Raw genomic sequence first — 13,955 nt, 5'->3', positions numbered from 1 at the left:
ATTCCGTGGCAAATGATGCTATTATTCAGGGGCTCAAATTGAATTACTTCATCCATTGGATCTGCTTAACATTTTCCCCATGGAGAGTTTAGCAACCAGTGTAATCTCCCCTACTTACTTACAAGTCCCGTTTGTCATGCCTAGTCTCTGTCTCTCTCTCCCTCCTACTGGATGTTTCCATCGCGCCGTTGTTTCAGTGAAAGCTCTCTGCATGAATCATTATGCGCTGGGGTGTGCTCAGACATTCAAACATGTTAAGTCACAGGTTTCAGAGCAATACAGGGTTGCTTTTTTACCCAAGGACACCTGCATAACCTTGTATCCTGCTTCTCTATGCTTTTAGGTAACATAAATAACAATTAACTTTGTAGTTACATGCAACTGCTCTGAAACTGAAAACATCTGTTTAATTAACTTTTAGTGTTTTATGGTAACCTTCAAGTGTCTCCATTTTGTATCTTGTCTACTGTGAACATAACCCTGTTCTGTCTAATATGTCACGTGATTGTGTATATTTTGTAAAGTATGTTATGTATATATCATTGCACGGCTGTGTTGAATACTCGATTCTGATTGGTCAATCACGGCGTTTTGCGGTTTGTAATTTCTCTATAACAGACCGTTGCTATGAATAGCAGACTGTTGCTATGTATAACATACCAATGCTATGTATAGCAGACCATTGCTATGTATAACAGACCAATGCTATGTATAGCAGACCGTTGTTTTGTATAGCAGACCGTTGCTTTGTATAGCAGACCGTTGCTATTTATAGCAGACAATACTATGTGTAACAGACCGTTTCTATGTATAACAGACCGTTGCTATGTGATAGCAGACCGTTGCTATGTATAGCAAACCGTTGCTATGTATAGCAGACAGTTGCTATGTATAGCAGACCGTTGCTATGTATAACAGATCGTTGCTATGTATAACAGACCGTTGCTATGTATAGCAGACCGTTGCTATTTATAGCAGACAATACTATGTGTAACAGACCGTTTCTATGTATAACAGACCGTTGCTATGTGATAGCAGACCGCTGCTATGTATAGCAGACCGTTGCTATGTATAGCAGACAGTTGCTATGTATAGCAGACCGTTGCTATTTATAGCAGACAATACTATGTGTAACAGACCGTTTCTATGTATAACAGACCGTTGCTATGTGATAGCAGACCGCTGCTATGTATAGCAGACCGTTGCTATGTATAGCAGACCGTTGCTATGTATAGCAGACAGTTGCTATGTATAGCAGACCGTTGCTATGTATAACAGATCGTTGCTATGTGTAACAGACCGTTGCTATGTATAGCAGACCGTTGCTATGTATAGCAGACCGTTGCTATGTATAACAGACCATTGCTATGTATAACAGACCGTTGCTATATGTAACAGACCGTTGCTATGTATAGCAGACCGTTGCTATGGGCGCAGCTCTGTTGTCGGTAGACCGTTTTTGTGTCAAAATATTGATTTCTTCAGTAAGTAGCCGTGTAATAAGCAGGATAATGTACAGCTAGCGGGTCATTGTTGTGCAAGAATCCCCTTCGGGGCAATGCTGCACCCCTCTGCGAACAATGACCGGCCTGGGGGTTGCAGCATTATCCCTTACTTGTTTCATGACAGAATAAAAACAAAAACTCAACAACAACTGTCTGTTTTTGTCATTGTTGGTCTGTCTCGCCAATGTTTTGCCAATTTAAACTTCTTTAACGCATCCCTGTTATGCCTCATAATGTGTTTCTCCAAACTCCGTTAACAATCAGTTAACAAGTGTACGCATGTTTTATGGCATCAGAGTGATTTCCGGCCTAGTGGTCTGTTGGGGCCTTAAGGGATGCAGCTTTTTTTTTACCACAATGCATTTTCCTGTACCTGGTTAAACAGTGTCAACACATTCATTTGAGAGAAACATGGAAGCTACATATTTATAGCAAGGATGAAAAGCACAGCCCTGCAGAGATGATGATGCCTTTTGAGGACAGGTTGTGAGCTCTTGATGGATGATACAGAAAACACCAGTTAAGGACCATTACGCCGTGAAGCCCATTTTCCACAAGAGCTTTGACATTGATGTCAGTGCGCGTGAACTCCAATACAATCCAGAGACCCTGTGATAGAGAGGTACAACTTAAAACACCATGGCTGGTGAAGTCCCCGCGTGGCCTCTGGCATCTGACACGCTCCACTTGTGCGAGCGAGTTAAATTCGTGAGGCAAAAATTGCTGAGCAATGTTTGCATTAACAGGCTTTACTGCATTAGCCCCAGAACAGGTTAAAATGTATTCACGGACTGGAAAATGTATTCATTCTGTGACTGAGAGAGGATGATCCTCTCCTATTCTGGGGTGGAACATGAAAGAAAAAGGGCAGCTACACAAACTCGCAGCAAATGGGTGTAATTCACTCAACGGCTGCAGTAAAATGACGGTATAAGAAATCTGATCTTTCCCTCAGTTACAGCCATAAGCAAACACGACGATAACACAGGCCTTAGGTCAGGATATTTACTAAACATACAGTAGCGGATATAAATTCTTACATTCAAGTTTCTATGGATAATTTAGTACCTTCTCCATCAATTTCTTTCCATGTATTCATGATTTTCTGCCTTGTTGATCAATTTTTTGAATCACTTATAGCAACAGCAGCAGCACCAGAAGGTGAAGCTTATCAAGGGAGAAGTTGATAAGCCAGTTTGGCCATTGCAATTATTATATAATAAATCCGTTGGAATTACCAGAAAGCAACCTTACTATAGTTCTGTCTACTCTACTGAATCCCATCAGCAGTGTTGGGCAGTAACACATTACAGTATTTAGATTTTTGATGTCCAAAGCTCCTTCTTGACCTCGGAAACACCATTTGAATATCATTTCAAGGTCCATTTCATTTGATTAAAATTAACAACTCCAGCACCAAACGGCAGACAGAGAGCGTTGTGAACATTGTGGAACATTTAGTTGCTAAAGAGACAGATATTTTGCTTGGTGGAGACCAAAGGAGAGCAAATATTGGACTCATCAGGTGGCCAGAAACATGACCAAAAAGTAATACTTGTTGCTACATGTCTGTTGGATGTATAAATACAAAGGCTGTCAATCAATTAAAATATTTAATCGCGATTAATCGCACATTTTGTTGTTCAAAATGTACCTTAAAAGGGTGATTTGCAAGTATTTAATACTCTTATTAAAATGCAACTTTTTTTTTACTCGCCAGAATCTAGCGTAATTTTGGAGCACTATTTAGCCTCCTTTACGAGCAAGCTAGTATGTTCTAGGAAACGTTTCACTTCAGAGTCGATGCATCATCTGATCAGCTCTTCTGATCAGTCTTTATAGAGACTCCTGATCAAACGATTTAGAACGAATATCAGCTGATAAAGATCGGTGGCCAATTGATTGGAGCATCTGATCAAAATGCGGTAATAAAACTTCAGCAAAGCCAACAGAAAATGTCTGAAGAGGTAAAAACTCCAGCAGCACTTGTAGTGTACAGAACAACTTTATTGTGAGACCAGCGCGTTTCGGCTTGTGGCGTTCGTCAAGGTCCAAGCCAACAGATAATGAAATAAAAGGGAAGACATTTACAACACAAAACATTATAATTGTATTGATATAGCGTTTTGAGATAACAAGAAAGCACCTCATGTATTTCACGACTTTTTTTTCTTCTTAAAAATCTGTTACCGGTTAAAGGGTGTCGGGCCATCAGAAGCAAAATTAGCCGCAACCGACATCCCTAGTTTACAACGTGCTGTGCTGCCCCCAAGTGTCCAAAAAAATCAACTATGAAAAACCACGAGCCTCTCAGCTTAAAAGCCAAATATTTGGAAAGTTGTTGAGTTCTATAAAAGCCGCCATCTCACCAGGAACGAGGACACAAACACAAACAATTTAGTCTATTTTTTGACAAACTTGCTGGCAGGATTTGTCTCTAATATTTGTGTCACTGTTCCTTCAGCTGCTTTCCACCAGCTCTGTGTTTTAGGTGGGGTAGCGTCTCGTCCTCAGGTGAACCCACAGGGTCTATTTGTGCATTGAGTATCCGGGAGTGATGAGCCAGGACGGTTGAATAGAACCACAGAAACCAGTTGTCTTCGCTCCCAAATGGGAATCCCAGAGCGCGAGGCGGCCTGTCAGTTTCATCAGCACCGGGATAATCCCAAAGACGGCATTTTTTATTGGCCTGTGTCTCGCTCCAGCGCCAAGACCACCAGTCTAATAAGTCAGTGATGCCTTCTTTCACTCTCATTTTTTTTCTTTTTTTTCAATCTTTTCTGGCCTTAGGTAGACAGAGGAGTTATTTATGAACACATTGCGCTCATTTTAATTCAGATATCCTCACAAGTAGGGATGTAGTGAATGTTTACAGATTGCATACTATTTTTACACTGTCTTTTCATTAAATGATGATCAATCTGTGCTGTCAAATGCATTATTGGGGACTTTTTCATGCTCAAACTTACTTAAACCTACTTTATTTTAAAGTACATGAGTTGGTAACAGCCTACATTTCCATGAATGCCTTTCACCAACGCGTTCTCACTCCCAACTTGTCAAATACCGGCGTTTGGTAAGCGCCCCTCAGCATCGGAAACCGACGCATAGAGGCATCCTTTAGCAACAGTATGAGACGAACCGAGCTTTCAACTAACTCCAATGTAAACCCACCCGCGCCTTTATACGACGGTCGGAGCAAGTGGCGTAGTATTAATAGCATGACAGTCCGACAGAGCTGAATGTCCTAAACCTAACTTCCTGTGAAAACATAAGTTCATTTTTGAAAGGACACTATGCATGTAACAAGAATATATTGACACGCCGTCCCTGGTCCGTCCAAAGGTAACGCAAAAGGGGTACCCCATGTGTCGGTCTCTGATGCCACACGCAGGCTGGTCTCACAGTAAATGCAATGTAATTTGTATATCTCCCACACAATCAATTCATATGTAATCTACGTAATTATGAACCAGGAGGTATAAAGACTGGTGAACGCCACGTAGGGTGGAGGTCGGGGTCGATGTGTGGGGCAAAAAACACAGGACTTTCGTCCAGGAGACCGGTGTTCGTACCCCGTGTGAAACCAGAAGTCGTTGATTTATTTGTCATGTAACATCTGTACTTAAGTTAAGCCACCAAAACTTTGATGTTGCAGCAAGAGTAGTCTCTCTTTGCCTTTTTCATCTGCTGGAAATGAGTTAGTGGGGTTTATATAAAGCTTACTTATCTTACTTTTTGGTTATTTCTGTAGTGTCAGTGAGAGCCAATTAAAAGTGACATCCAACAAAGAACGGTGAGGAAGGGCATCATGTCAAGTCAGTGTAGCTAGGAGATGAAAAAGCAAACATCGGACACTATAAACATAACTAATTACTTACAGATATATCATATGATTCCTGTTTTATGTCCATTGTAGAAAGCACATCACGGCGGTTAGATCATACTTCATCACAACACGGGCACTAAAAAAAAAATTAAGCTATGAAAAATAGAATATCAGCTTGTGCCAGTAACTGAATTCACTATTGGCCATTGACTTCCATGAATCAATGTTAAATCTTGTAATTAATATAATCATATTATACAGGAAAATGCAGCACCATCTGTGGTCCAGCTTAATGAGGTTTGCTTGCTGTTGTACTTTACAATTGGTCTAAAACATTTCTCTATGTGCAAAATGTATAAACATGCCTCATTTTCAAATGAGTTAGAATGTTTAATGTTTAACAGCTGGTGCTTTCATTCACAGCTAATTAGACAGTCAGTTAGAAGCTAAAGCACATGCAGGAAGTACCTGGAATACCAGTGATATCCACCACTCACTTCCAAATCTCATTACAGGATCAGAATCGGTTTGTACATGTCAGGAAAGTGCCTGACAGCAATAATAAACGCAACAAAACCAATGGGGAAATATATTGGTTGATTGGTTCATACGTCATGGAGTCATCAGCGTGGATAATAAAAATCCAGCTCTGCAAACTCAAAGCTCTAAAAACCCACTGCACACTACCTGCTCAGCACCACAAAGCAGAAAGACACAGTTAGCGACTCGCTGGTGAGCATAGTGGAGCATTTAGCAGCTAAAGAGACAGATATTTTGCTCAGGAGACCCAAGTCAGAGCTAAAAGAAAGGGAATATTGGACTTATGTTTACCAGGTGGCCAGAAACACGACCCTAGGTGAATTATAATGTTGCTGGATGTGTAACTAAGTAACTGTTTGCTAACAGGGTTGCTATATCAACTTAAAATGTCATGAAATGTCAATGCTGCCCAAGCAAATCAGTTATGGTAAATGGTAAATGGACTTGGACTTATATAGCGCTTTTCTAGTCTTCCAACCACTCAAAGCGCTTTACACTACATGTCAGCATTCACCCATTCACACACACATTCATACACTGCTGGCAGAGGATGCTAAGGTGCCAACTTTGCCCATCAGGATCTAATCTAAATACTCATTCACACACCGATGGCTATGCCTTCGGGAGCAATTTGGGGTTAAGTGTCTTGCTCAAGGACACATCAACATGTGTCATTGATTATTCTAGTGAAACGTGCAGACAGAACTTTAGTGTCTGTTGATTATTTATTCATATTTTATTTAACTACGATTTTCTAGGATTTATGTCTTTTACTAAAGCACTTTATAACTTATTTTTGAAAATGCTATATAAAGTTATTAAAGGATAAAAGTGGCAATCTTCTGCATTTGTCTTCTGTAAAAGAAAGGATCGAAAGCAACAATGAATTATTTGTTTTATATTTATAAAATAAAAGAAATAATAATAATAATAATAAAGTTATTATTATTATTTCTTTTATTTTATTATTTTATTTAAAAAAATATTTTAATTATTACAAGATTTATTTTATTACTTTATTTTTTCATATAGTATTATTCATTTTTGTATTTCACTACGATCTCTTGATTTTCTAGGATTTATGTCTTTTACTAAAGTACTTTATAACTTATTTTTGAAAGTGCTATATACTGCAAATAAAGTTATTATTAAAGGAAGAAAGTGGCAATATTCTGCATTTGTCTTCTATAAAAGGATCAAAAGCAACAATGAATTATTTGTTTATATTTCTTTATTATTATTATTATTATTATTTTTAATTAAAATATTTTATTTAAAATGTGATTTTAATTCATTAGAATTTCTATTTTATTTTTATTATTATTATTTTTTTACCTTAACTTTATTTTTTCAAATATATTTTAAATTTGTATTATTATTATTATTATTATTATTATTATTATTATTATTATTATTTTCTCCTCACTTGTTTTTGAATACTTTGTTTTTCAATCTGTTCTTATATGTACATATTATTCTATTTGTTATGGTTTAGGTTGTTTTCTTAAGGAAACAATAAAAAGCAACAATGAATTGATCCCACTAACAAGTATTGTCTCTACAGTATATGGGAAGCCTGATGTACAGTAGCGTATAACATTGTACTTCATTGCGCCATATCTGTCCAAAATCTATTAAAAATATATTCATGATTTCACCACTACATTTGCAAAAATGCTATTTTATGAACCAAACTAAAAACTGTTTCCCTCCCATTTCTTCCGGTGCTGTCTTAATGGATTTTTAATGGGTATTTCAGAGGATCCAAGAAAGGCTGTACTGGTCTTGCTTGAGTCACAGTGAACAGATGGCATTCCAGGCAGGGAAAAAAAGGGGGAGAAATCAAAGAGTTTATTGATCCAGCAGCTTAATTAAACAAGACTGAGTGTCAGTGCTTGGACCGCATAGTGACTGAACTTCACAGCATCTGGTATGAACCCTACCAGACGGAGAACACGACGGCACCAGTGCGTACGGAGCCAGGAGATAATGCAGCCTTTGTAGATGCACATATCATCATATATACACAGAAGTCTCTACAGAGATTTAGGCTCAGGAAAGTTGAAGAGGGAGAAGCAAGGTGTAGGAGGAGCACGACAACAATAGCTCCCAAAGGATTGTGGGATATGTCTTTGCAAAATAGGCTCTTTTGGGGGCTTGCTGCAGTTTTTCACCCCTGGGTTGCTCTGGCATCACTTCTTGTTATGCATGTTGATGTTGCCGCTCCAGAAATTTTATAAGAAGTCAGCACTGGAAAAAGTCCAAGTTAAACTTGACTCTCATAAAGGTGCTGCTGTTATTTTGGAGTTTTCAACACAAAATATGTTAGTAAAATGTAAGTCAGTCTTTTAAAAAGAGCGTGCACAGACACCTGAGCAGCCCGATATTGAGCCTGGGCTCCGTTCCGGGGGGCCTGTCGGAGGGAGACTGATGGAGGCTGGCAGACAGGCGTTTAGGGAGGAGTCCGTCTGTTCCACGGTGTGGCAGAGCCAGCCTCCATCCATCTCCATTACACACATCCACATGCCACTGGGCAGGGAACAACTCCTCTGAGAATGACCAGGGGGGAGGAGGGGGAGGTTGGGATGGGTGCAGAGGAGGAGGGAGGGAGTGTCTGTCAAACTCCTGTTATGCTGTTGTTGCCGGCTCCTGCTCCTCCTCAGCTTCTACATGTTTCATTCGCTGACAGAGAAAGAGGAGCAGCCAGTGGAGGAGGGACATGAGTTGAATTCATTCTCTGCTTTCTGTCACCTCTCTATACCAACATTTTGTATTGATTTCTACACACTAGGGCTGCGAAGAAGAGTCAACTAACACTCATTTTGTCAACGAATCGATTAGTTGATTTAATAATAATAATTATAATTTGTTTCTCCACAAAGAATCACAAAACAGCACCACTTTAAAGTGGCAGTAGGCAGTATATTTTTGGCATCACTGGGCAAAAATTCCAAAATAACCTTTCAGCATATTGTAATTCAAGTGTTCTGAGAGAAAGCTAAACTTCTGCACCTCCTCATGGCTCTGTTTTCAGGCTTTAAAAAATTTAGCCCGTGACGGGAGACTTGGACCAATCACAGGTCATTTCAGAGAGAGAGAGGGCGTTCCTATTGGCTGTGCTCCGGCTGGTGGGCGGTGCTTGGTATTTTCTCAACTGATCTCAACATGGCTGCCGGGTCATTCTCATTTCACAGCTAAACAGTAAACTACAAGATGTTTCTGAAAATATTTGAGGAGAGAAATAAGCATTACAGTAACAGAATATTGATTCATATTTGATCAGCGCAGCTTAGTTTGACCGTTTGGTCGAAGTTTGCGAGTGATTGACAGCTGCTCAGAGACAGCAAAGCTCCAGCTTGGCTCTGATTGGTTGTTTCCTCCGGTTTATGAAATCTTCCAGATGCCATTAGGAGCCCCGGAGGACACAGAGGGACATGATTTGATGACCGTTTTAATCATATTTGCTCCATTTCTACCCACTGCAACTTTAATAACCAGATCAAAATATTTAATGTTGAAGTATAATTCCCAGAATAAGAGTTTTACTAAAATTAAAAGTGTCAAACAACATAATAGTTTATTTTTTTAAATGGATACTGTCAGATGGAAATTAATAAAACATTATGATTTCGTTCTTTTATGGATAGTGCACAGTCCTACCTGCATAAATATATTTTGGGGCATTGTTTTGCCTCTACTACTGTAGAAAGTTTGAGCAACAGAGACATAGAAAAGGCTGCCAGGGAGAAGGATGACATGACAAAACCCAAAATGACCACAGCAACACGGATCACTGAGCCAGCAGGAAGACCCATTGTCAACACAATACTGAGCAAAAAAAAACTTTCAATCTGTCTGCAACAGGCACCTCCGGAAAAAATATCCTGATTCTCCTTCAACTCCGGGGTTGTACACACGAGCCGTAAACGGCCAAATGATTTAGAAGATATGAATAAGATCAGACATAAATGGCTGGCTAGGAATATGGTTGCCATGGGAACAGCAGCCAGAAGACTGTTCTGATGTGGGGAAATTATCAATCACATTGATCAGGTTTAACTGAACAAGACTAATTATGGGAAAGCTCTGTCAAGTGTACTCATCTCAATACTCACAAAACTCCCATTTTATGTTGAGATATCACAAATAATACAGTGAACAGAGTATTTTAAAATCTTTAAATACATTAATCCATCATTTTGATGATGATTCATTTGCTTAGTTATTTATTCACTTTGCATGAATTCCCTTATTTATTTATTTATTTACTCTTCTGTTTAACTTTCCCTTTCATTTTTTTATTTTTTTATTATTCTTTTAATTTATTTCTTTAGTTTTGCTTTTATTTTTTAATTATTTATTTATTTTTGCATTTATCTTTTATTTATTTTCAAATTTATTTATTTTAGGGCTGTGAAAGTTAACGTGATAACACGTTAACGCAAATTTGTTTCAACGCCACTAATTGATTTAACACATTGACGCAACTTGTGATTTTTAGGTTGTAGCGGGCTCAGTTTTAAAGCAAGAGTGAAGGTATCATATGAAACTAGTAAACCTAAGGAATCCATTGGTACCAACCATGTCATACTAGCTTGTCGCAAATGAGGTTAAATAACTCTCCAAACCTATGCAAAATTTTGCCGAAGAACAATTGACATGGAGATTTTTGACCTCTGACCTCCAGATATGTGAATGAAAATGGGTTCTATGGGTACCAACGAGTCTCCCCTTTACAGACATGCCGACTTTATGATAATGGAAAAGGACATAAAGGATATAAAAGCCTCTCGTCTAAGACACTGGTCTCTTGAGAGAGCTACAGCCAGCTCATGGCGGTCTGTGAGCGTGACCGCCCGGCTGGCGAGGTAGCGACCCCAGCAGGCGCTAGCTAGCTGTCACGGCAGTTTGTGGGGCAGCGAAAACGTTGGAGCAAATGTTCGATTCACCATCTAATATCGTAAAACTGTCAATATTGAAAATCTACACGGTTGATTTCTCGCCTCAAAAATGTTCAGAAGTGAATTTATTGATGAAATAGCTACGAAAAATTTAAAAAAACGAGCTGTTTTTGGCTGCTGTAGTTTTTGTGACCGTAGCCTGTACCGTTCCAGCGCTTTGCATTGTGGGATACAGCAGGCGAAGTAGACTGGTCCGATGCATACTTAAGATTTTTTCCAAATCAGTACGACATCTGGGTATTTTTGGCATACTGCATACTACATTTTGGCCAAATTAGTACGTACTACTACACTGTAAAAACTGGGATTGGGGTTAATTAATATTTAATTAATAAATAATAGTAACTTTTACATAATAAAAAAGACTTTGGGCAGTTTGGAATCACATTGAGCTGAATTGAACAAATTAGAATGATTTATTAATTGTATTTTACTTAGTTTTGTTTGAGTAAAATCAGCTGTGAATCACTGAGTAGAACTTAATTATATTTTATCAGTTACATTAACGATGCAGAAAATTGATAAATTTTACTCATTGGGATGTCTTTAGTTTCAATCACTTTACTACACTTCCGCCCACGGCATTTTGGCGCCACATGGACTTCCAGCATTGTCTGCCACACATTGAGGGACCGACATTTTACCGTTTTCACAAAGGTAAGACCTGTTTAATTGTGTTTAGTTATTAACGAACAATTTATAGCCAAGTTGCTGTAGCAGTTTAACATTGTTTTACATTACTGCAAGTTACCAAAAATGCCAACTTTACTGCACTGTAAGTCAAAAATCAACTATCTAATGTTAACTTTAGCTAGGCCTGTATTCATAGTCAGTCTGTGTTATCTTTGATTCAACTAAAGGCATGGACCTAAAAAGAGACTGACTCTATGTCACAATTTCATGTGACTTTCCCAGGTATAACGTTATACCACATATAATGCCTTTGAATATACCAGCTAATCTACTTTTACACATGTTCATAGGAGCTTCCACCCATCCCCACACTAACAAGCTAGCTAACGCCAGCAAGTAGCCAGACCCCACACCTGTTTAATTATGCATTAACATGCACAATTAAACTTAAACAAACAAACTTTCCTGCTCTCAGAGGTGATTAATTATAAGAGATATTTGATGTTACTACATTTCGTTTTCTCAAGTAAACTGTTGAAAGCAGTTACCAACTTGTCAGCTTTTGTAGCCTATAAATCAGTAGTTTAATCAGGGTTTGTCATTACATTTTGAAAGTGCGTTATTTCCTCTTTCTCTCTCTCTCTAAAGTTCGTGATTGTGTTTAGTGAATGTTCTGGTTGCTGTTAATCACTAATTCACAGAGCCTCGCAGTTTAATGTCTCTGTTCACAGTGCTATGAGGCCACAGCGGGATTCAGATGGTAGAACCGACCCGCTTTACTTTGACTCTGTTGGAGTAGCGTTACTTTCAAACAGTGTTTGCAGCTCATGCGGACAGATTACACCAAGCCTCGTTAGTGAATGCGGATTTGAGGTCAGTAAACTAGTTACCGCTTGAGCAGCGCAGCGTGGCTGCAGAGCTGAGTCTCTTCTACAGATTACTGGTCTCGTCTATTGTTTTCCTTGTACTGCTGTTCACAGCAAAGATAGACAGTCAAAATGACCGTTTGACATTTTATTGACATCATACCAGCAACATTACTACAGTTTCAATGTCTAGACATCTGTAGAATATGCCACAGACGGTGAAAGTGATCTTTTGACTGTATATTGACATACCAGCTACATGAATTAAAGCTAATATGAATGTCTTTCCAGGTGCATCAAGAGTCTTTGACTGAAATCTATCAACAGGTATGTATCACACTTATATTCAATACACAATCTGATGTGATACAATGTTTCACATACAGTACATGTTGTGTAATGTTTTGTACACCGTTTGTTTTGCAATACAAAATTTGGTTAATACTAGCTTTTTTTGTATCAACTTTTGCAGGTTAGAAAGCAGATTTGCTTCAGTTTTGATTATCAGTGATGTTCAAAAAACCCTGTAGTTCCAACCTGAATTTGAATTAAAGCAGCAGAAAATGTAAAATACTGATCATTCATTTCTCATAGACATATAATTAAGCTATGATAACACATGGTTTGTGCATACTTTTCCACACCCTACAATTTATATTACTCAAATTAATCACATGTTCTTCTTGTAATATTGTAAATAATAGTAATAATAATTTATTCTGAATTTTTTTTAGATTTCAGACAAAAACCCTATAAACTAAATTTTAATGTAATATATACAGTATCAACACATACTAAACAACAAATACTAATATTACAATTATGTTATTGATTAAATACAGAATAAGGAAATATTTGTAATTGGCAAATTTAAATATACTTTAATTACATTAACAATCTAATTGATAAATTAATTAGTTCTATTTTTTTTTCTATTCTGGTGGCACACTCCAGCCTCTTAATTACGTTACTCACTGTATGTCTTGTCTCATCTTTAAACTTCTGCTTGTGATGCTATTGAACTTTTGTCTATTCACATTCTTGTCAGGCTGGCAGAGATGTAGGCAAAGCTCCGAGTGATGATTGATGACCGAATTGAGAAGTTGGTACTTCCATCAGGAATCCCGCAGTGTACAGTCAGATGATTTAACCCAGAAGGTAAACAATCAGCAAACACGGATGTCATAAAATTGTATAATAGTAATATTTGAGGCTTTAAAGCTGGTTTTATTACTGGTCTTTCAGATCCAGGATGAGTTTCACAGAATCACAACTGTGCACCTTGAATCAAAGTGCATGCCCAAGCTGGATGAATACACTCCCAGGCTTCTGAACCTCTTCTACTCCAAGGGCGGAACCATGGGGTTGAGGCTGCAGGCTATCCTACTCAAGGTATCCTTCAATGAGTATTATGTTTGTTAATATTATTTTTTTAGGAATTTTGTGATCAAACCGCTGGAAGATAATTTGGTAGATATCAGATTGATATCACTCACATGTCTGTACTATAAATATGAAGCTACAACCAGCAGCATAGCTTATCATAAAAAACTGGAAACAAGGGGAGACGGTCCAAAGTTAACAAAATTTGCCTAACAGCACATTGAGCGCTCACTGATTA

General features: G+C 38.2%; 1 long non-coding RNA gene across 1 annotated transcript; it reads left to right on the top strand.

Moving 5' to 3' along the window:
* The first annotated feature begins 12,443 nt into the window (after window positions 1–12,443).
* LOC141763085 (uncharacterized) lies at window positions 12,444–13,633 on the top strand. The gene is made up of 3 exons (XR_012593006.1): window positions 12,444–12,661; window positions 13,383–13,492; window positions 13,580–13,633. It is a non-coding gene; the product is annotated as an uncharacterized LOC141763085 (long non-coding RNA).
* Window positions 13,634–13,955: the final 322 nt, after the last annotated feature.

The sequence above is a fragment of the Sebastes fasciatus genome, chromosome 24 (genome assembly GCF_043250625.1).
Source record: "Sebastes fasciatus isolate fSebFas1 chromosome 24, fSebFas1.pri, whole genome shotgun sequence".
NCBI lineage: Eukaryota > Metazoa > Chordata > Actinopteri > Perciformes > Sebastidae > Sebastes > Sebastes fasciatus.
This window is presented reverse-complemented; position numbering and strand designations above follow the sequence as displayed.